Raw genomic sequence first — 23,557 nt, 5'->3', positions numbered from 1 at the left:
TTTCTAATTAACAAAATTAGCTGATATCAATTACAGTCCTTCAGTTTCTTGCCTCTACATAGTCAATTGAGGCCAACTTCCATTATTCTAAAGTAAGTTAAATAAGTACCAGTAATATACAGCGGGTTGATTCAGTTGACTATTCCTCTGTAAATTTGTATCATTGCAACAAATCATTGTTGTTGCTGTTGTTGCAACGAAGTTTCATATCGAATCACAAAAGTAGATTCATATTTTAAATTTTGCATAATCAAGTCAACTCTCCAAGAGGGGTTTTACAAAGAAGGGGATAAACATTTTCTGCAGCATTTATGACTGATGAAAGGAAGGGAGGAAGTTCTCCTCATGCCAGAGACCTTAACTAAATGCTCACAATACAGCAGACTCCAACTAAAGATATCCAAGAGCCATGTGATTATGTTAAACTAGACAATAGATAAAGACAACTACCAAATTTTGAGACTTTCCTCTGTTCTTACTTGAAAATAGAGATAAGTTTCTTCAGATTTCTTCGGTGTTTCTCTTCTCTAACCAAGTCCAAACTTTCAATCTTTTCCTATTTCCTCTGCTTTGACTTTGCAATCAAACATTGTAGTGCTTTCTACTTCTACTATCATTGTCTTTTCTACAAGTCTCTGGAGATAGGAAATTGTTCTATTTGCATACCAAACCATTGTCACAGTCTTATATTTTGCCACACATCCCAAATATAACAAGGCAGTTGCTGTTATTTTTGCTTCCAAAGATTTGTTTGCACTGCTTGTTCTTACATTTTCTGTTTTCCTTTTCATATTTGAAATTTCAGTCAAGCTCACACTATCTTTTGAATGTCCAACAGTCTTCTCTCATTTCTGTTCACATTTTATATATCACACAAGATTGTTATTATGAAGCTTCATTAAGGGCTCAACTCTTGAAAAGTGTGACTTGAGTGAGTGGAGATAATTATAAATGTCTGGTGTTGCGTAAGAAAAAGAAAATTCATGTTATTTGATATTTTTTGTTTTCACTGGGTAAATCGTTAAATGCCCTCTGAGACAGGTAACAATCAATTTACCCAATACTTTTGCTTACTGGTTGAATTAGAAAGACAGCAATTAGTTGAGTAGAAAGTAGAATGGAATATTCTGACCATTTCTGAGTTGGGTATATCTTTTGTTTCTACAATTTATCAATTTGTATTATTTTTTTCAAATATTTATATTTTGTACACATTTCATAATTACATCTTCATAATCACATAATTTTTCTTATAATTTTGTGTTTTTCTAGAAACTTACCATCATCATTATTATTTTCTTCCATTTTAACCCAAGTTTGATTCTATGAACTTCATGAAGGTGATAGGAGTTTTAGTTTTACTCCAATATAATGATAATAGTTCTATCAATAAGGCTTACTACACAATAAGACTAAAATGTCCCCCTCCCCTACCCTTTTGGATGTGATGATATTAATTCAAGTCAATGATTCAATCAATTTTTATCTTTCTATGTACATTGCTTCAACCTAGGTTTTAATATATATATTTATGCTTGAATTCCTTTTCATTAAGTTTTATCTTCTCTCCATTGATGCAAAGCTGAGTGAACAGTCAACTACCACCAGACACTGCACACACACACACAAAAAAAAAACAAAAAACAAAAAACAAAAAAAAACAGATGAAATAATTTTCCAAATACATTGTTGCTTAAATGTTTGAAAAAGTGTTCTCAGAAACACGTACATGCTCGCACACATGTGCATGCACACACACAAACACACGCATAATGAAGATTCCATTTATCATTTTTGTATGTTTGTCTCAGTAAGAAGAAACCCCAATGCAATGCTTGACCATGTGATACCTTTTCTAACAATAGTCAGATTATTACCCATTCTCCAGTTTGATGTGATGAGGTTACTAAAGTCTAACTCTTTCTCATACAATGCAATGCCTACAGTAATATCTGAGCCCACAGATCATTAACCATAGATGCACACAGACACACAAGGAAGACATCAGGTTCAAATCATTCACTGCTTCCTCTGACTATTATCAGAATGCTGCAATGAAGAATTTCTATAATTGTTATAACATGATGTTACATAGTCTACCTGATTACCAATCACATAAATTATTATCTCTCCTAATGGATTTTGAGGAAAATTCTTAGCTTTACTCATTTTATCATGCTAGTCATTTTTGAACAACCTCAATATAACATTATTAAGAATGTCCATTTGTTTAACTTGTCAGTTAATTTATTACTCAGTGTCTAAGAGACCAGAAAGCTAAGCTGATATATGCTTTGTTTTCTTGCTCTTATTTTGTTTATAGGATTATGTAGCAACTTGCTATTTTCTGCCTCTAACATGTATCATGAATAATATACGTGCTTTTATAATGTAAGTCTTTTTTCTTCTCTTTTTGATAATATATTAATTTAAATGCTAATGAAACTGCAGTGCATAGGAAATTCATGGCACTTGCTTAACTACAACAATAAATCTATTTTCAAGTGTTTTAGCCCTGGGAAGATATACAAATGTGATAGATACTCATCTGCTTTCTGTTCAAAATGGATTTGTTCCATTTCATTACCTGCAACTCTTACCCGTTTTGCCATGTTTCATCCCACTCTTAGATTTACTTCTTTCAGTATATATTACTTCATCAAATGTATTGATCTATTTGAGGATAACCTTGGTGTAATATTCCTTATAAATGATTGCATAATTGTTAAGATGGATGGAACTTTACGCTTGCAATGTATCTCTCATAATTCTATCATCATCATCATCATCATCATTGCTTTAATGCCCACTTTTCTATGCTTGCATGGGTTGGAAAAAAGACAGATGAAATGCTGCTAAGCATTTTCCCCAATATGTTAATAATAATGGCAGCTGACTGCCATAATAATAATAATAATGGTAATGGTTTCAAATTTTGGCACAAGGTCAGCAATGTTAGGGTAAGGGATAAGTTAATTACATTGCTCCCAGTGCTCAAATATTTGTCCTCTGTCATTTCAGTCATATCCACTCTACAACCACTTTCACTGTAATCACAAAGAGAGAAGAAAACTTCCTGCTGAAGGAAGGTGGTCGGCAGTTTTCACGATGGATTTGGCAGATTGCTAAATCCATGATGGATTTGGCAGATTGCAAAACTCCACAGATCAGCAAGGCTTACACACTGAACAAGTTTGAGCATCTTCAACTGAAGTTTTTGGCACGGTTGGGCAGCTTGGGCAGTGGAATGTGTCCCTTACTCAAAAACAAGGGCAAGGTATCATGGTTAGGAAGTAATATATAATAGAGACAATGCACACATTTGCCATCTCTGTCTGACCTTTGTGTGGTAGCTTCTCAGTCCATTTCTGAGTGAGACTGGCCATCCTGCTCATAATTTCATCCTAATTCCCATCCCTCAAGAGGTTTGGATTGAATCAGACACTAAGTAACTAGTCCATTAGACCAGTGTTTCTAAGTTCTGGTCTGGACTTGTCTCTCCAGGTGCCAAGCTGCAGACACATCGACTTGTCTGTGTTAGTCTTTGCTCCTGTCACCAACTGGCATTACTTTACGAATTTGTCCATATATTGGATCCCAGTTCAAACACGATGCTCCTCAACACCTCCAATTTCTGCAGCAGCAGAATGACTTTGGTTTGAGAGTCAAGGCATATTGAAAAGAGGACAGAGAACAAAATAGTTCTGACAGATAACCATTTAATCTGATCACTGAGCAGGTAGCACCATAAAATGGACTGCTGTAGCCTCTGAAAGCAGGACTGAATCTGAGCGCTTTAAGAGGTGATGATGCTCTTTCAATTCATCTAAAAGGATCAACTCCACACTGAAGCCAGGTGTTGTTAACCATCTTTTTTTTATGATGCAGCACATAATGTAGAAGTTGTTATGGATGATAGTAGTAGTAGTAGTGGTAATTGCCATATTTAGTGCTAACTGAAACTGAATATGTATTGGATTATTTAGTCCAAGGAATATTGGAGCTGACAAGCCAAAAAATGGACTTCTACGTTTGTTTAAATGACTTTGTTCTTTGGCTTAATAATGAAGTAATTTTTAAAATCCCTTTAAATTCTTGAATTTTAAAATTAATTAAAACACATAGTGTACTTTATTAGAAATATTGTCATGAAAGAATTAGCATATAAAATTGTGAACTTACAGTATATAGTTATATGTTAGATGGAAGAAACCACATCTTTCGATCGTTTAACAAACCAGTTTAAATAGTTTCAAAGTGTCATTAATGTGAATTGCTTTCTAATTAACAAAATTAGCTGATATCAATTACAGTCCTTCAGTTTCTTGCCTCTACATAGTCAATTGAGGCCAACTTCCATTATTCTAAAGTAAGTTAAATAAGTACCAGTAATATACAGCGGGTTGATTCAGTTGACTATTCCTCTGTAAATTTGTATCATTGCAACAAATCATTGTTGTTGCTGTTGTTGCAACGAAGTTTCATATCGAATCACAAAAGTAGATTCATATTTTAAATTTTGCATAATCAAGTCAACTCTCCAAGAGGGGTTTTACAAAGAAGGGGATAAACATTTTCTGCAGCATTTATGACTGATGAAAGGAAGGGAGGAAGTTCTCCTCATGCCAGAGACCTTAACTAAATGCTCACAATACAGCAGACTCCAACTAAAGATATCCAAGAGCCATGTGATTATGTTAAACTAGACAATAAATAAAGACAACTACCAAATTTTGAGACTTTCCTCTGTTCTTACTTGAAAATAGAGATAAGTTTCTTCAGATTTCTTCGGTGTTTCTCTTCTCTAACCAAGTCCAAACTTTCAATCTTTTCCTATTTCCTCTGCTTTGACTTTGCAATCAAACATTGTAGTGCTTTCTACTTCTACTATCATTGTCTTTTCTACAAGTCTCTGGAGATAGGAAATTGTTCTATTTGCATACCAAACCATTGTCACAGTCTTATATTTTGCCACACATCCCAAATATAACAAGGCAGTTGCTGTTATTTTTGCTTCCAAAGATTTGTTTGCACTGCTTGTTCTTACATTTTCTGTTTTCCTTTTCATATTTGAAATTTCAGTCAAGCTCACACTATCTTTTGAATGTCCAACAGTCTTCTCTCATTTCTGTTCACATTTTATATATCACACAAGATTGTTATTATGAAGCTTCATTAAGGGCTCAACTCTTGAAAAGTGTGACTTGAGTGAGTGGAGATAATTATAAATGTCTGGTGTTGCGTAAGAAAAAGAAAATTCGTGTTATTTGATATTTTTTGTTTTCACTGGGTAAATCGTTAAGTGCCCTCTGAGAAAGGTAACAATCAATTCACCCAATACTTTCGCTTTCTGGTTGAATTAGAAAGACAGCAATTAGTTGAGTAGAAAGTAGAATGGAATATTCTGACCATTTCTGAGTTGGGTATATCTTTTGTTTCTACAATTTATCAATTTGTATTATTTTTTTCAAATATTTATATTTTGTACACATTTCATAATTACATCTTCATAATCACATAATTTTTCTTATAATTTTGTGTTTTTCTAGAAACTTACCATCATCATTATTATTTTCTTCCATTTTAACCCAAGTTTGATTCTATGAACTTCATGAAGGTGATAGGAGTTTTAGTTTTACTCCAATATAATGATAATAGTTCTATCAATAAGGCTTACTACACAATAAGACTAAAATGTCCCCCTCCTCTACCCTTTTGGATGTGATGATATTAATTCAAGTCAATGATTCAATCAATTTTTATCTTTCTATGTACATTGCTTCAACCTAGGTTTTAATATATATATTTATGCTTGAATTCCTTTTCATTAAGTTTTATCTTCTCTCCATTGATGCAAAGCTGAGTGAACAGTCAACTACCACCAGACACTGCACACACACACACACACCAAAAAAACAAAAAACAAAAAACAAAAAAAAAACAGATGAAATAATTTTCCAAATACATTGTTGCTTAAATGTTTGAAAAAGTGTTCTCAGAAACACGTACATGCTCGCACACATGTGCATGCACACACACAAACACACGCATAATGAAGATTCCATTTATCATTTTTGTATGTTTGTCTCAGTAAGAAGAAACCCCAATGCAATGCTTGACCATGTGATACCTTTTCTAACAATAGTCAGATTATTACCCATTCTCCAGTTTGATGTGATGAGGTTACTAAAGTCTAACTCTTTCTCATACAATGCAATGCCTACAGTAATATCTGAGCCCACAGATCATTAACCATAGATGCACACAGACACACAAGGAAGACATCAGGTTCAAATCATACACTGCTTCCTCTGATTATTATCAGAATGCTGCAATGAAGAATTTCTATAATTGTTATAACATGATGTTACATAGTCTACCTGATTACCAATCACATAAATTATTATCTCTCCTAATGGATTTTGAGGAAAATTCTTAGCTTTACTCATTTTATCATGCTAGTCATTTTTGAACAACCTCAATATAACATTATTAAGAATGTCCATTTGTTTAACTTGTCAGTTAATTTATTACTCAGTGTCTAAGAGACCAGAAAGCTAAGCTGATATATGCTTTGTTTTCTTGCTCTTATTTTGTTTATAGGATTATGTAGCAACTTGCTATTTTCTGCCTCTAACATGTATCATGAATAATAGACGTGCTTTTATAATGTAAGTCTTTTTTCTCTCTTTTTGATAATATATTAATTTAAATGCTAATGAAACTGCAGTGCATAGGAAATTCATGCCACTTGCTTAACTACAACAATAAATCTATTTTCAAGTGTTTTAGCCCTGGGAAGATATACAAATGTGATAGATACTCATCTGCTTTCTGTTATTAAAATGTGGTATTCTGTTCAAAATGGATTTGTTCCATTTCATTACCTGCAACTCTTACCCGTTTTGCCATGTTTCATCCCACTCTTAGATTTACTTCTTTCAGTATATATTACTTCATCAAATGTATTGATCTATTTGAGGATAACCTTGGTGTAATATTCCTTATAAATGATTGCATAATTGTTAAGATGGATGGAACTTTACGCTTGCAATGTATCTCTCATAATTCTATCATCATCATCATCATCATCATCATCATCATCATCATTGCTTTAATGCCCACTTTTCTATGCTTGCATGGGTTGGAAAAAAGACAGATGAAATGCTGCTAAGCATTTTCCCCAATATGTTAATAATGATGGCAGCTGACTGCCATAATAATAATAATAATGGTAATGGTTTCAAATTTTGGCACAAGGCCAGCAATGTTAGGGTAAGGGATAAGTTAATTACATTGCTCCCAGTGCTCAAATATTTGTCCTCTGTCATTTCAGTCATATCCACTCTACAACCACTTTCACTGTAATCACAAAGAGAGAAGAAAACTTCCTGCTGAAGGAAGGTGGTCGGCAGTTTTCACGATGGATTTGGCAGATTGCTAAATCCATGATGGATTTGGCAGATTGCAAAACTCCACAGATCAGCAAGGCTTACACACTGAACAAGTTTGAGCATCTTCAACCAGGCATTTTGGTCCCTCTGCACTGAAGTTTTTGGCACAGTTGGGCAGCTTGGGCAGTGGAATGTGTCCCTTACTCAAAAACAAGGGCAAGGTATCATGGTTAGGAAGTAATATATAATAGAGACAATGCACACATTTGCCATCTCTGTCTGACCTTTGTGTGGTAGCTTCTCAGTCCATTTCTGAGTGAGACTGGCCATCCTGCTCATAATTTCATCCTAATTCCCATCCCTCAAGAGGTTTGGATTGAATCAGACACTAAGTAACTAGTCCATTAGACCAGTGTTTCTAAGTTCTGGTCTGGACTTGTCTCTCCAGGTGCCAAGCTGCAGACACATCGACTTGTCTGTGTTAGTCTTTGCTCCTGTCACCAACTGGCATTACTTTACGAATTTGTCCATATATTGGATCCCAGTTCAAACACGATGCTCCTCAACACCTCCAATTTCTGCAGCAGCAGAATGACTTTGGTTTGAGAGTCAAGGCATATTGAAAAGAGGACAGAGAACAAAATAGTTCTGACAGATAACCATTTAATCTGATCACTGAGCAGGTAGCACCATAAAATGGACTGCTGTAGCCTCTGAAAGCAGGACTGAATCTGAGCGCTTTAAGAGGTGATGATGCTCTTTCAATTCATCTAAAAGGATCAACTCCACACTGAAGCCAGGTGTTGTTAACCATCTTTTTTTTATGATGCAGCACATAATGTAGAAGTTGTTATGGATGATAGTAGTAGTAGTAGTGGTAATTGCCATATTTAGTGCTAACTGAAACTGAATATGTATTGGATTATTTAGTCCAAGGAATATTGGAGCTGACAAACCAAAAAAATGGACTTCTACGTTTGTTTAAGCAGGACTTTAAAAACAACGATTTCATTGTGATGATAATTTTGTAAGTTATCCTTTTTAAAACTTTGTCATTCTATTCATTTAAAAAAACTACTTATCTTTTTATAATTTGCTATTCATGCATTTTGGTTTAATATTATTTCTCTCCTCTACGCTTCTCAAATTTACTGGTGTTGACTTCCAAAATTACAATTTGGATCAATCAATATCCCCAAGTATCTATAATGATAATTTGGTTGTAAACATTTTATGTTTAATGTTCACTTACTAATAGACCTGTCCAAGAACTCGTTAAATTATCACTTTCTACCATTATTGGTTCTTATTTCCTTTCTCGAATTTTCTTTCTTTATATTTTTTATTTTATTTTATCTTAAAACTCTTATTCTCTCCAGTAGTCAAAAGCATCACTATATCCGTAAGTGAAATTCATTACAGTCTAAAAAGGTTTTATTTTCCAAAGAATATATTGGCACATTACAGATTCTTTTATTTTTTTAAAATTTATTAATAAATGTGGGCCTTTCAAGTTTTTCAAAATCCATTCCAGTATGTTTAGTATTAATCTGATTGCTCCACCTGTCATTGTTGTTTGTTGCAATATGACATATTGTTGTTTATAAATTAAACAAATTGCTTTCATTTTTAAATATCTTTAGTTCTTCAGTCTAGAGGCTATATTAGCATATTCTTTCATATTAATTTTTTTTTTCCAGTAAGGATTTCAAAGAAGTCTAGTTCATAACTATTATTCTGATAGCAACTATTTCATTATTATTACTAATGTATCTGTGTGTGTAAATGTGTATATGTATTTATGTGTATGTTCATTTGTATGCATGTGTGTATGTATTTATTTCTTGGTGGGTGTATATGTATTTGTTGGTGTGTGAGTATGTACGTATTAATTGATGAATGTAAACATATTCGTTGGTGTGTGTGTGTGTGTGTGTGTGTGTACATGTAACCATGGAAAAGACATTAAAAAAAAAACTGTTTTCATGAAAGCTGTATATCTATTAAGTAGAAATTGTATCAATAACAAGCAATGTAATAAGTGGCATTGAAACATTAAGTTTAATCTGAATTAAAGAACTGTTTATCTATCTTCCACTTGTGAATAGTTTCAATTATGTTACTAGACACATTTTATTGCTACCTTTATTTCACTTTGAGATTGGTAATGTTAGCGAGTTGAAAGAATTATTTCAAGCAATTTGTTTCCAATTAATTTCTGTTTGGCTTTAACAAAACAAAACAAAACAAAACAAAACATATATATATATAATTCATTTAAAACCAAAGCATCAGATGTCAAACATTCTGTTGATAATGTGAACTTCCTTGAAGCAATTTAGGAGATGAGGTGTCACATTGATTAACAAGGTTATAGTGGGGATATAAGCTGTTGTTATATACTAGACAGAAGTTCCACTGTATCCAGTTACAGAAATGATTATTGCCAGACAGTATACTATGGCATAAGAAATGTGTTATATTGTAAGATGTTGAAATATTCTGACAGGAAAAATGTTAGACAATTCCCATTCTACTCTCTCATGTAACAATATGTTTATCAGTGATATTTTTTCCATTTGTTTTCCCTCACTGAATAAGATGATTCTGCTTGACTGACTCTTCTCTCCTCTCCGCAATCAATTCTGCCACTTTAATTTCACTCAGCTTAAATTATCAACATATTTAACTCGTTCAATTATTTTGCACTTACTATTTCACTTTTACTTCTCTCTTCTACAAAACATTTCCTACTATTTCTTCTTAGCCTCCTACAAAGACTATCACTAAGAAAATCATAAATTTCCAGACTCATAGATGCAAGTACAGCTTTATAGTTGAGGTTCACTTCACAAACCAATCATTCCAGGTTCGATTCCACTGCACAAATCTTGGGCAAGTTTCTTTCTACTGAAGCCTAGTGTTTACCATTGCCTTGTGTATGGAATTTAGTCGACAGAAACTTGTGAAAACTTGTATTCATTCAAAATGGTTTTCTCACCATATGCATGCCCGACAAAGAAATAGTGATACAGTTTTAGTAAATACTCTTTATTATTTTGAAGTGCTGGTTAATAACATTGCTAATAATCCTTTCTACTTTGGCACAAGGCCTGAAATTTTATGAGAGGGGCCTACTTGATTACATCGACCCCCCCCCCCCCCCCCCGCTCAACTGGTGCTTATTTCATCAATCCCAAAGGATGAAAGGCAAAGTCAACCTCAGCAGAAAAATAACAACAACAACAATAATAATGATAATAAATAAACAAATAATAATAAATGCCCTGATGCAGTCCCACATGCTGGCTCCCATGGCTTCAGATCTTAACTGATCAGAAGTATTATCATGTACAATGTACATTGTTTTGTCTTGGTATAAAAGATGGGTTATAGCAAATATTCTGCTCAATACCACAGATTTGCTTGTGAATTGTTTGACCGTAACCTGTTGAGCATGTCCCTTAGTGGCTGACGATATGTGCATCTCTGATCACGAACAGAAGTAGTGGGGGAGCATCATAGCCATGTGTTGAGAGGAATTCTTTGGGGTTTGGATAATTCACCTCTGGAAACATGGATGTTTCATTCAACATCCTTAAACAACCTTAATTCAGTGACTTTTTGAGTGGGATGGGCTGCTCAACCTGAATAAAATTCTAACTGGGCCCCACCTGCAAGGTCATGCGCTATTTACCTTGATATGAGATCATTATGTTACACGCATATGATTGTGATGCATGTACCTGATGTACCCTTATCAGATATGTAGTCATGATGGGTATATTGGGCTTCATATAGTTTATCCCTGTGTAACTTTGATGGCATGCACTGCTCTTTCACTCAGTAATAATAATGATAATAATAATAATAATAATAATAATAATAATAATATGCTAATCAGTTCCAGGTAGGTAGTGGGTAGTGATTTTCTTCACTACTTCAGGGAGTGACGACCCTGCCTGACATGAGTCCCGGGCTCAGCTGGCTCCGGCTGACAGTATCCGGTATGGGCCCCTATTCAGGGTTACAGAAAAGGGACAGCCTTCAAAGAAATCCAGAGTGGAGCCCCGTAAGCAGTTTAGAGTTCGACTTGACACTCTTCTAGCAGCTCTTGCAACCAAGCTGGTGCCAAACGTAATGCTCTGCACTCTTTTGGACTATGTCAGCAAGGTCGAGAGAGGAATCCTGATGATTGGGCTACCCAGGATTTTCTTACATCTAGCCCAGGCATGCGCAAAACTGGAGAGGACATGAAATGTAAAATCCAGACTGGATTAGTTTATGCGCAACTCCATTGTCTCCCGAGACAAAAGGATGCCAACAACAGCAATCAGTTGCAGGCATATAACACTTATTCATTTTGATATATACGTTTGGGTTTATTTGTAATTCAGTTTGCACCATAATAAAATGTGTATCTTGGTTTTTAGAATAGGGGCACAGCTTTTAGAATAGCTACACCATAAGGCTGCTTGCTGTCAGAAGTGGCTATAAGCATTGGCATCAGGTGATTACTCAGTAAGATATAGCAATGTATGATCTATAATAAATAAATAAATAATTTCTTCACACAGTGATTTTCTGTTCTAAGTCTGTACCATGTTTTTGCACTGAGGTAAACTACATAAATCCAGTAGCAATGGTCAGATGCCAACCCTTTTGTTCTATTCTTTCAAATCAAAAAGGGTTGATATTTTAAGAGTGAACCTTGGCAATGCTACCAGTAAAGATTTAGTTTACAGCCGATTAGTTCTTTATGATATTTCCAATGTTTTCAGCACTAGGATTACAGTTTTTTTTATTCCTGCCTAATGGATGGCAAAAAATTGTAATCTTTCTTTGTCTGTCCCTCTCTCCTCTCTTTGTACACACACACACACACACACACATTTATGAAGAAGACAGATTGAGGAAGAGTGGGGAATGAATAGCTCTGGCACAACTAATCTATTCTTTCAGCCCCAACAATAATGGCACCCATTACTAAAGATATATCGTCAATCAAAATATCTGCTTGCTAACAAAAATATACATAAAGAAAGGTCTGAAAGTTCTAATCTACACTGGCATCAATAGAAAAATACCTTTATTAGACATCAATATCCAAGCTAGAGATAAGAAATACATCACCTTCTCATACAGAAAATCCACTAACAAGTACAATTGCATCTATGTCAATAACAAATGCTTTATCTCATAAAAACTATCAATGCTGCTGCTGATGATGATGATGATGATGAGAATGATAACAATTTTCAAACAATTCTCGTTAATATTATCAAACATAAATGTTCAACATAAAAGTACGAAAAAATATTTCACACTATTGATATCGATATTCATACAAGCAATGCAACGGAATATTTTACCGAATTCAACTGCACCACACATGTGCATGCACGTACACGCTAGCAGGGTGGGTGGCAGATGGAAGAGGGTGGGGGAAAAGGATTCTATTGTTCACAGCAAAAAGTAAATCTAGCAAAAGCATGGAAAGAGTGCGTAAAATGTTCAACAAAATGTAACAACAACAACAACAACAGAGAAGATAAACCGAAGTTGATGCTGTATTAAAACAAAAGCAATCACAATAACAACTGCAGCAACTACATCAGCAGAAATATCTTCAGCATCACAACAACAATATCAGATATGAGATGTGTGAAAGAACATTCTAAATAACTAAAATCCTTAGTTTCTCACCAATAACCAGGATGCAGTATTTCAGATCGTTAATCCAACCATGACAATAATTCAGGTACAAATGTTGGCAGTTTAAGGAATGACTTTGAAACTTGGGGTTTGGTAAGCAATAGTGTAAATGGCGAAGGCCTTCAGGATCCCTGCTTACTCTCTCCAACTTGCTCTCCATAACACTCAGAAAGTATGAGATTTGTCACTTTACGTGGAGTTGTTTATTGATCCTTACATTGATGAAAGATTTATGTTTTCCTTCTCCACTTTCCTCTATCTCTTAAGATTATCCTGACAACTTGTCTGTAGGATCATAAATACCTTGCACGGATATAAGCTGACAGTGTATTTGGAATGTGTGTGTGTGGAGACTGAGACACTCCTTTTTCAACTGCTGTGTGAATTTACTGGTCCAATCTCTGTTAAGTGGCAAAGTTGAACTGGCAAAACTCGAAAACTAAATCCTACTGGATTTGAAACTTAGAACTGGAAAAAGTTTGATACAAGATTATTGTGTGCAGGCATTGTGTGTGTGTGTGTGTGTGTGTGTGTGTGTGTGTGTGTGTGTGTGTGTGTGTGTGTGTGTGTGTGTGTATGTTGTGTGAGACAAAAAAAGAACAGGTGTGGGATGAGGTAAATCAACTGTTTGCTTAACATTATCACATGATTTTTGAATATAATTCATATTAGTTTCCAGAACACTAATAATAATTCTAATTAAGAATAATATTTATCTCTAACATATTTTGCCAAAGAATATGTTTAGTTACGTCACCTTCAGTACTATACTGCCATGTATTTTTCATACCAAAAGATTGAGCTTTGTGTATGTGTATGTGTGTGTGTGTGTGTGTGTGTGTGTGTATATATATATATATATATGTATATACATACACACACATACATATATATATATATATATATATATATATGTATATATCCATATATCCTTTTTTCAACATGTGACCTTGTGAGCACCGCCAGCAATTTTTTTTCCTCTGTCTTCCCTTCTCGGGATCTTTCCTTCTCCTTTGTTTCCGACGAAGAGCTCCGCTCTCGAAACGTTAAACCCTCCTTCCCTTCTTTCCTGAGCATCTAATAATACTTATTTGTTCCACGTCCTCATGTTGCTGTGTTTTTTTTGTGTTTTCTTGTTTGGATTAACTTTATATATATATATATATATATATATATATATATATATATATATACATATATATATACACACACACACACATACATATAAACCTGGAATTTTACAATGTTATTTTATTCACTTAGCTTTACATGTTTACACTTTTATCCCCTCCAAATATTCTCAATTTGAAGCAATGCATCAGTCCAGACAGGTTTTCCACTGTTCAAAGCAGTCCTGGAACTCTTGCAGAGTGATGCCTTTCAGCACCTCTGTTGTCTTTTCTTCACCTCTTCCACATCTGCAAAATGTTTTCCTCTAAGAACTTTTTCCATTTGAGGGAACAAAAAATATCACAGGGTGCAAGATTAAGTGGGGTCATGACTGCTTTTGACCTTCCATGAGCAAGTGAGGCACAAATTTTGCTGCAACTCTTTCCATTTGAAATTTTCCACTCAAAATTCGTTGGCAGGAGCTCCAGGATACCCCAGTCATCTCAACAAGTTCGTCAACTGTTCAGCAATGGTCCTCCAAAATTGGATCATGAATTTTTGTGTTGTTTTCGTTCATGTGGGGTCTTCAACCAACAAGTGACCATTCCGGAAGTGTGAAAACCACTTGTAAACTTGCTCATGGCAGCATCCTTGTAAGCTGTTTGAAGCATGGCAGCTGTTTCAGGTGTTGTTTTTTCCAGCAGAAAACAAAATTTTATTGAAGCATGCTGTTCCTTCATTTCAGCCATTGCAAAAATTGACAAACTGGGAGAAGCACTGCAAAGGAAAGATGCATCACGTGGCAGTACGACTTCACTCGATGATGCTGGTCAGTAGACTGATGCCTGAGGGTCACATCAAGTGACTTCTAGCTGCAGAAGCCTGAACTACAATGGGCTTGTCCCACAGAGAATGTTTCTGGTTACTTTTGGGTACCTCCTCATATGTGTGTGTGTGTGTGTGTAAATCTATTTCTAGCTGAGCCTAAGAACACTTAGTTGGGAAGTGAGTTCCTTAACCACACAGCCGCACCTAAATAAATGAATCTGATTCTCTGAAACTTCTGTCAATCTTATTTATAACAGTTATAATCGTTTCTAGCATAGGAATAGGGCCTGAAATTTGGGGAATGCAAGGCTAGTGAATACCATTTTATTGACCCTAGAAGCAAGAAAGCTAAAGCTAATCTTGGTGGGATTTGAACTCAAAATATAAAGGGTCAGAACTATCACAAGACATTTTGCTCAGCACTTTAGCAATTCAGTAATCCACTGCTGGTTTTATAACAGTTGAGGGTTATCTTTTTATTTGACACCATAGCAACCAAGATATAATATTATAATGCAATATAAACCAATAAGCAGAAAATACTATGTACATCAAAGTATATGATCTTAAAGTAGCATGCAACATACACATGATCACATGCATGTGTATATGTCTGTGCATATATATATATATATATGAATGTATGTATATATATATTTTATTCCACATTTCTGTTCATTATTTACTAAAGTTAAATTATTCCGACAACTTCTAGTTATATAATTTTAGTTTGTCATGTCTTTATATAGGATGTGAATAGCAAAATAAGTTCATATAGTCTAGACCTGAAGATTGGCAATATAATCGTTTTAATATGGTATTGTATTTAGAGACATTCTATTTCAGCAATATCGGGGAATATATTGTCATGAAACGCACGTAGTAAAGTATATGATTTGAAATAAGAATTGTAGGTATTAATTTTGATAATTTTAAGATTTAGTCCTATATGTACCTATTGTTGATAATGTCATTCACTGATGATTGAGTTGCTTGAGGGGGATTCTGTCTCGTAAACCTATCTGTATCTAATTATCTATCTATCTCTCTCTCTATATATATATATATAATTAAGAGAAATAACCTCTATTAAGTAATTCAATTGACAATGAAAGATATCTATATTAAATCATATAGAAAAAATTGAAATATATTATAATAGCCCTAATTTTTAGAGGATAATATATACATATATTATATATTGTGAAATTTGATTTAGAATTACTAAATTGAATTTTTCCCTGTAAATTTGGAATTTTATATTCCCTACTATTATTAATATATATATATATACATACCTACATGCACACACAGTTAGTTGCTTGGTGTCAAAAAGGGTGGGGCATCCAGGCCCAAAATGAAACACATGGGCAAGATGCGATCTAGCAGTACTTCTGAAAATGTACTGATTTTGAACATGAGGATCTGTCCAACCCATGCCAGCATGGAAAACAGACATACAACAAAGATGATGATGATGATGAGATGCATATGTTTACATGCACTTTGAATATTTGCTTACACACACACTTTAAGAAATTATATTCAATAAATAATAAATCATTGTCATAATTCTCTCTACTATAAGCATATAACCTGAAATCTTGAGTGAAAAGAAAAGATGATTACATTGACCCCAGTGCTTGAGTGATACTTATTTTATTGATCTCAAAAAGATGAAAGGCTAAGTCAACCCCCACAGAATTTAAACATAATGCCAGCAGAAATACTACAAAGCATTGTATCTGGTGTGCCAAAAGATCTTCCATCTCACCGACTTAACAATAATACTCCTTTCTATTATAAGTACACGACCTGAAATTTGTGGGGACGGGGCTTGTTAATTACGTTGACCCCCGGTGCTAAACCAGCTCTTATTTCATTGATCCTGAAAGGATGAGAGACAAACTCAACCTCGGCAGAATTTGAAGACAGCAAAATACTGCTTAGCATTTTGTCTGGCAGGCAATGGATTCTGCCAGCTTGCTGCTTTAATAGAAATGATAATAATAATGGTTTCAGATTTTGGCACAAGGCCAGCAGTTTCTAGGAGGATGCAAGTCAGTTACATCGACCCCATTGCTCACCTGGTACCTATTTTTATTGACCCTGTAAGGAGGAAAGGCAAAGTCGACCCTGGTGGAAATTGAACTCAAAATGTAAAGATAGATGACATACCGCTAAGCATTTTGCCCGGCATGCTAATGATTCTACAAGCTTACCACCTCAACAATAATAATAATGATGATAATAATAATTTGAAATTCATATGAGGATAGAGCATGCTCTAAAAACTGCTCTATTGGGGACAGTTAGAATTTTGAGATTGGTGCCTGGGTGTTGAAGTATCTTTCACAATACTTAACCCTTAAGTATCAAGTCTTAGTATCAGTTCATAGACAGAGACCCTGTGAGGCCTTTAACAACAGAATGCTGTCTACTCACACAAAATTAACCAGAGCAAGTAAGATTGAGAGCTCTGAGAAGTAAACAATATTGATAATCCTTTCTACTAAAGGCACGAGTCCTGAAATTTTAGGGAAGGAGACTAGTTGATTACATCAACCTTAGTGTTTTATTGTTATTTAATTTATCAACCCCGAAAGGACGAAAGGTAAAGTCGATGTCATTGAAATTTGAACTCAGAATGTAAAGATTTGTAACAAAATTCTACTAGTTATTTTATTCAATGTTCCAATAATTCTGCCAAATAATAATAATAATAATCTTTTGTAATACAGGCACAAGGCTTGGAATTTTGGGGGAGAGGGGTCGAGTCAATCAGCTCAACCCCAGTACTTGACTGGTACTTTATTTATTGAGCTCGAAAGAATGAAAGGCAAAGTGGACCTCAGCGGAATTTGGACTCAGAACATGAAGACAGATGAAATGCTGCCAAGCACTTTGCCTGATGTGCTAACAATTCTGTTAGCTCACTGCCTTCCAAATGATAATAATAATAATGTTGAAGCAAATTGCTTTGTTCTGACTCAAAGAGCAAGTGATTCGTCTGACTTAATTAGTTTTTGTGTCCAGCATTGGAAAGGAAACATATTGCTTTCATTTATTTTTCTGATAGCCTTCTATTGTAAAGTGCTTGTCTGATATTCGCTACTCTGGCCCTATTAACAATACTGTAGTTATTTATTGTGTGATTCAAGATTTTTATATTTCTTCCATTTTATGTCTCAACTGCAAGATAATATCAATGGCAGTGAAATGTGATCAAGGTGGATACTTTATGTTTTTGACAGTTTTATATCATAAAATCCGCCACCACCCCACCCCACCTCCAGCTGATATGTGTCTCATGAGCAACAGAACAAACAGATATATTGATTTTCCTTCGATGGACAATTCATTATTTATGGCTATTTTCTTGTTGGTGTTGTTTTTATTGGTTTCTTTTGTGTTGTTTTGTTTTCTAATTATTTTTCTTATATATGAGTAGATTTCTGTGGTCTGTTTTCATTTCATATTATTTGCATATTTATTTTAGTGGGGATATTGTAATGTGGCAATGAAGATAGATTTCATATCTGCTGAGTGCTATGTCTTTATTGTGACCATATCCCTCTAAAATACATATTTCTTTACTACCCACAAGGGGCTAAACACAGAGAGGACAAACAAGGACAGACAAACGGATTAAGTCGATTATATCGACCCCAGTGCGTAACTGGCACTTATTTAATCGACCCTGAAAGGATGAAAGGCAAAGCCAACCTCGACGGAATTTGAACTCAGAATGTAGCAGTGGACGAAGTAACACAAAGCATTTCGCCCGGTGTGCTAAAGTTTCTGCCAGCTCACCGCCTTCAAATCCCTCTAAAATACAACCAGCTTCTTGCGAGGATTAATTTTGTAAATTTATTCTTAATAGGTTACCATATACATACTGAACATGTATTTTGTGGGTTTATGATACATGAGCCTACATAAAAATAACAAACAGACAGATAGATATTTATACATACATACATATTTACATGCATACATATGTATGTATGTATGTCCGATTACTCTCATACTTCTGGTAACATATAACCCAGCACAACCTGTTGCACAGTCAGATCGTCAGCAACCAAACCAGAAACCCCACCAAGCTTGCTTCGTGAGGAGGAGGAGGATTTCTAGATATCCTTCAGGCTGAAAAACAAAACCCATCAAAGGGTGGAGGAACTCAGGTGAGTCAACAGTAATTCAATACAGTCACGGGTAGATGGTGCACACCAGTTGTACAGAAGACTATCCATTGAGGTGGAGATAGTCTCTGAAATAAAAAGTGTTCAGGGAGGGCTTGCAACCAGCTGATACTCTTTTGCACAGAAAGAATTATGACTTGAAGATGTTATAGTTTTGTTTAAGGGTGACTGATTATACATATATATATATATATATTGGAAAATATTTATATATTACACACACACACACACACACACACACAAAAATATGTGTCTGTAAGTGTAAATATATATATATATATATATATATATATATATATATATATATATATATATATATATATATATATATATATATATAGGTGCGAGCATGGTTGTGTGGTAAGATGATTTGGTGTTCGGTCCCACTGCATGACACCTTGGGCAAATGTCTTCTGCTATAGCCTCAGGCTAACCAGAGCCTTGTGAGTGGATTTGGTAGATGCAAACTGAAAGAAGCCTGTCGTATATATATATATATATATATATATATATATATATATATATATATATATGTATATGTATATATTTGTGTGTCTGTGTTTGTCCCCCACCATCACTTGACAACCAAATTTGGTGTGTTTACGTCTCCACAACTTATTGGTTTGGCAAAAGGGACTGATAGAATAAGTATCAGGCTTATGGTGTCGATTTCTTCGACTAAAAGGCAGTGCTTCAGCATGACCACAGTCAAGCTGACTGAAACAAATAAAAGAGTATATATATATATATATATATATATATATATATATAATACATAAACATCTCTTCTAGTATAAAACTCTCCCTCAAAGAAATCTTAGTCTTGTAAGCTGCATGAAGACCTCACTAGTGCTGGTTCCATGAAAACACCACTCACTCTGTAAGCTGGTTTGCACTAGGAAAGGTATATCATCTGTAGAGAACATACCAAAGAAGATATTGGAGGATGATGCAGTCCTTAGATCCATCAGATCCACTCAAACTGTCCAGCCCATTGCAGTGTGGTTAGGTAGCAATATATCCTTGATATAGGTGTTACCACCTATATAATATCAAATGTGCCTTTAACTATTTTATTGCTGTGATGGAGTTTGGTGTGTTACAACATGGAGCACAATAGTGGGAACTGAATCAAGACAGGTTGACAATTTCCAGGGAAGGATTGAGGAAAGGGCAGTGGAAAGACATAGGAATTAGGAATACAGAGAGGAGAAACATTGACTGAGATGGGAAGAAATGAAGTGCAAGAAACAAAGCTAGGTGTACGATGAATGATAATGCTGAAGCCAAGAGGGGAAGGCTGAGAATTATTAATCAAGAAAGAAAGCAAGAAGCAAGAATATTCTGCAGAAGCCAGAATGAGGAAACAGGTTAGAAGAGGAAATATGACCAAAGAGAATAGACGAGATTTGGTTGTCTAGAGCACTGGCTCGAGGAACCCCTGTGCAATAATTTAATAGTCTTATGCACACATATCTGCACAGGTGAATTAAAAATTACTGCCGATTTTAGCAGTTTTGTAACTTCTTGCGGAACCCCTGGACAGTACTGGCGGAACCCTAAGGTTCCGTAGAACCCTTGTTGAAAACTACTGGTCTAGAGAGACAGCAAGGATCTGACAAAAACACTGCATTTAGAATACCTCAGGCTTGTTCAGGTCTTTTTTGAGGATGGTTGAGGTTTCAGCATTGTAGAGGAGGACAGACAGAACCAGTGTGTTGAAAAGATATTTAAATCTGTTAAATAGGTACAAAGTTATAAGAGAATGGATCTGAAATTGTGACGCTCATGCCAAGTGGAATGGCTACATTTTGAAATCAAAGCCACATTATCTCAGATCATTAGGGGAGTTCCTTTAGCCTCATGTCTCTTGTATATTTTGTTATATTCTCTCTATTATTTGCAATTATATTCTCTCTAACCTTCAACTTTAATACCAGTCAAACATTAGCTTGATCAACAAGTCGATAAAACATTGTTAACCTCAAAACCATAAAACATTATCAAAATAATAAACACTAAGTTATTGATAAAGCAAATAAGAAATTCTATCTTTCAACTTCCACATCCAACCTCTAAATAATGTTCTTTATTTTTGATCATATTTCAGAGATATAAAACACATATTTTATGATATTGAGAATTTAAAAGCAAAGTTATTAACTTAAATGTAGAGTTACTAACTTATTGGCAGGGGTCACAGTATTTAAAGCTAGTAGCAGAAAACATTGATTTTTTTCAAAGCCTGAGCTGCTATCAGAGATTTGAACCTATTTTCTTTAATATTGGAAACCAATAACTGAAGTAGTCTACAATCTAGAGTTATCAGTGAACATTTTAACCTACTTTACAACATTCATTCTAAGCGTTCTACACTTTATGGACATTAAGATACAATAAACAATGGAACAATTGATTAACTAATGAAGTCTTTTTGAAGAGTTAATTTTGCACGAGGTCTCCATCTCCACTATCACCCCCACATCTAGCACCATCAACACCATCCCCATCACCACTATCGTTATCACCTATAACACCACCAACACCATTCTACCAAAACACTAACACCATTATAACTTAACATCATCTCCTACACTTCCACTTTCATCACCAATATCACCACTACCTTATACCACCGCTACAATGCAACAATCATCACAACTATCAGCATCATCTCAAACTAATAACTATCATCACAACTGTGACCATATTATAAGTGTTCCATTCACACAAGTGATGATTTTGCCACTACCATTATCATCTCCAGTATCAACAAATACGCTCTTATCATCTTCATCCTCACACTCACCACCATCTTCTCCTTTATCATTATCCCAACCACCCTCCTACCAATAATAGCATCACTACCACCACCACTATCACCATCATCATCGTCATCATCATCAATCATGGAGTTTGTTTTCCATACTGTATAGAAACATTATATAATAAGTTGTAAATTTGTGTCCACCATTCCAACCACTACATAATACAAGGGTGTACATACGTACATACATACATATAGTATATATGATGGGTCTATTTAAGTTTCCTTCAACTACATCCACATACAAGTGGCATTATAGTAGCAGACACTTGTTCAAAGTGCCACACAAAGGGACTGAACCTGGAACCATGCAGTTGGGCAGCAAACTTCTTACCACACATCCGTACCTGCACCTATGTATTACACACAGCTACAAATCTATAACTCTCACATATATATATAAATATATATAGTCATATAATTAATTAAATCTTGATTCATTATCTAGCACTTAGTCTATGTATTTCTCATAGATAAACTCTGCAGTATATCTTTGTATTTTGGAGTTAAAGTGATCCACCAATCTTATTAATCATTTTGAAACTTTACTGAAATGTGTATCACGAGCCAATACAAGCTCTTGACCATAGAATTTGCAACCTTACAATTTATCAACTTTCAGTTTGATTGCAAAGGTCAACCAGCACATAAGTATTAATAACTTCCATCCTCTCCTCAATGACTGCAAGAAAATGCATGATTTTTCTCTCTTTTCCATTTTTTTCTTTTCTTCTCTTTCCTTTTCCATTGGATATCTACTGTCTCCATTCAGATTTTCCATCTGGTTGCCTATATATTCTGAACAACAGATCACCTATACTGCACTTTGCATCCCATCCAATGATTAGGAATGTAAAATTCAAAGAACTAGATATAAGGTGCCAACTTATCATAGCCATGAATAACACTTTTTCCTGGGCACTGAGTGTTGTTTTTAACTTCTTGTCAGTACCTATGTACACTATACATACGCAAAAACATGTGTCTGCATACACACATATATATATTGTTTATGTAATTTTTTTTTTTGTTGATAATATAGTATGTTTAAATTTTTTCTATATAACACAGATAATGTCTTTCACTATTGAATTGCTTAATAGAGGTTATTTCTCTTAATGATATATATATATATCATTATATATTATGTTATATTATATATTATGTTATATTATATTATATTATATTAGAGGGAAAATCAAATAGAAGAATAAAGAGTAAAGGTAGTTATTCTCCTGCCTATATTTCTTCTGACTACTTTGTCCACACAACTGCAGCAGCTGTGTAAGGCATAGAAAGAGATAGAAGGGCATAGAGCTAGGCTGCAACCACTTTGCTTCTGATTGGAATTCAAAAATTGTCTTGTTTTTGTAGAGAAATGTATCCAAAACAGATACTAATTTGAGCCATGTTCTCTACAAAAACAAAACAATTTTCGAATTCCATTCAGAAGCAAGGCAGTTTCAGCTTAGCTCCAC

At 34.7% G+C, this 23,557-nt stretch overlaps 1 protein-coding gene across 3 annotated transcripts in view; it reads right to left on the bottom strand.

Moving 5' to 3' along the window:
* Window positions 1–23,557, bottom strand: part of LOC115219405 (protocadherin-19-like) — a 273,644-nt gene that overhangs the window by 13,027 nt on the left and 237,060 nt on the right. The window lies entirely within an intron of this gene.

Source organism: Octopus sinensis, linkage group LG14 (assembly GCF_006345805.1).
Source record: "Octopus sinensis linkage group LG14, ASM634580v1, whole genome shotgun sequence".
Classification (NCBI taxonomy): domain Eukaryota; kingdom Metazoa; phylum Mollusca; class Cephalopoda; order Octopoda; family Octopodidae; genus Octopus; species Octopus sinensis.
The sequence above is the reverse complement of the archived record's forward strand: the minus strand, read 5'-3'. Positions and strand labels throughout refer to the sequence as shown.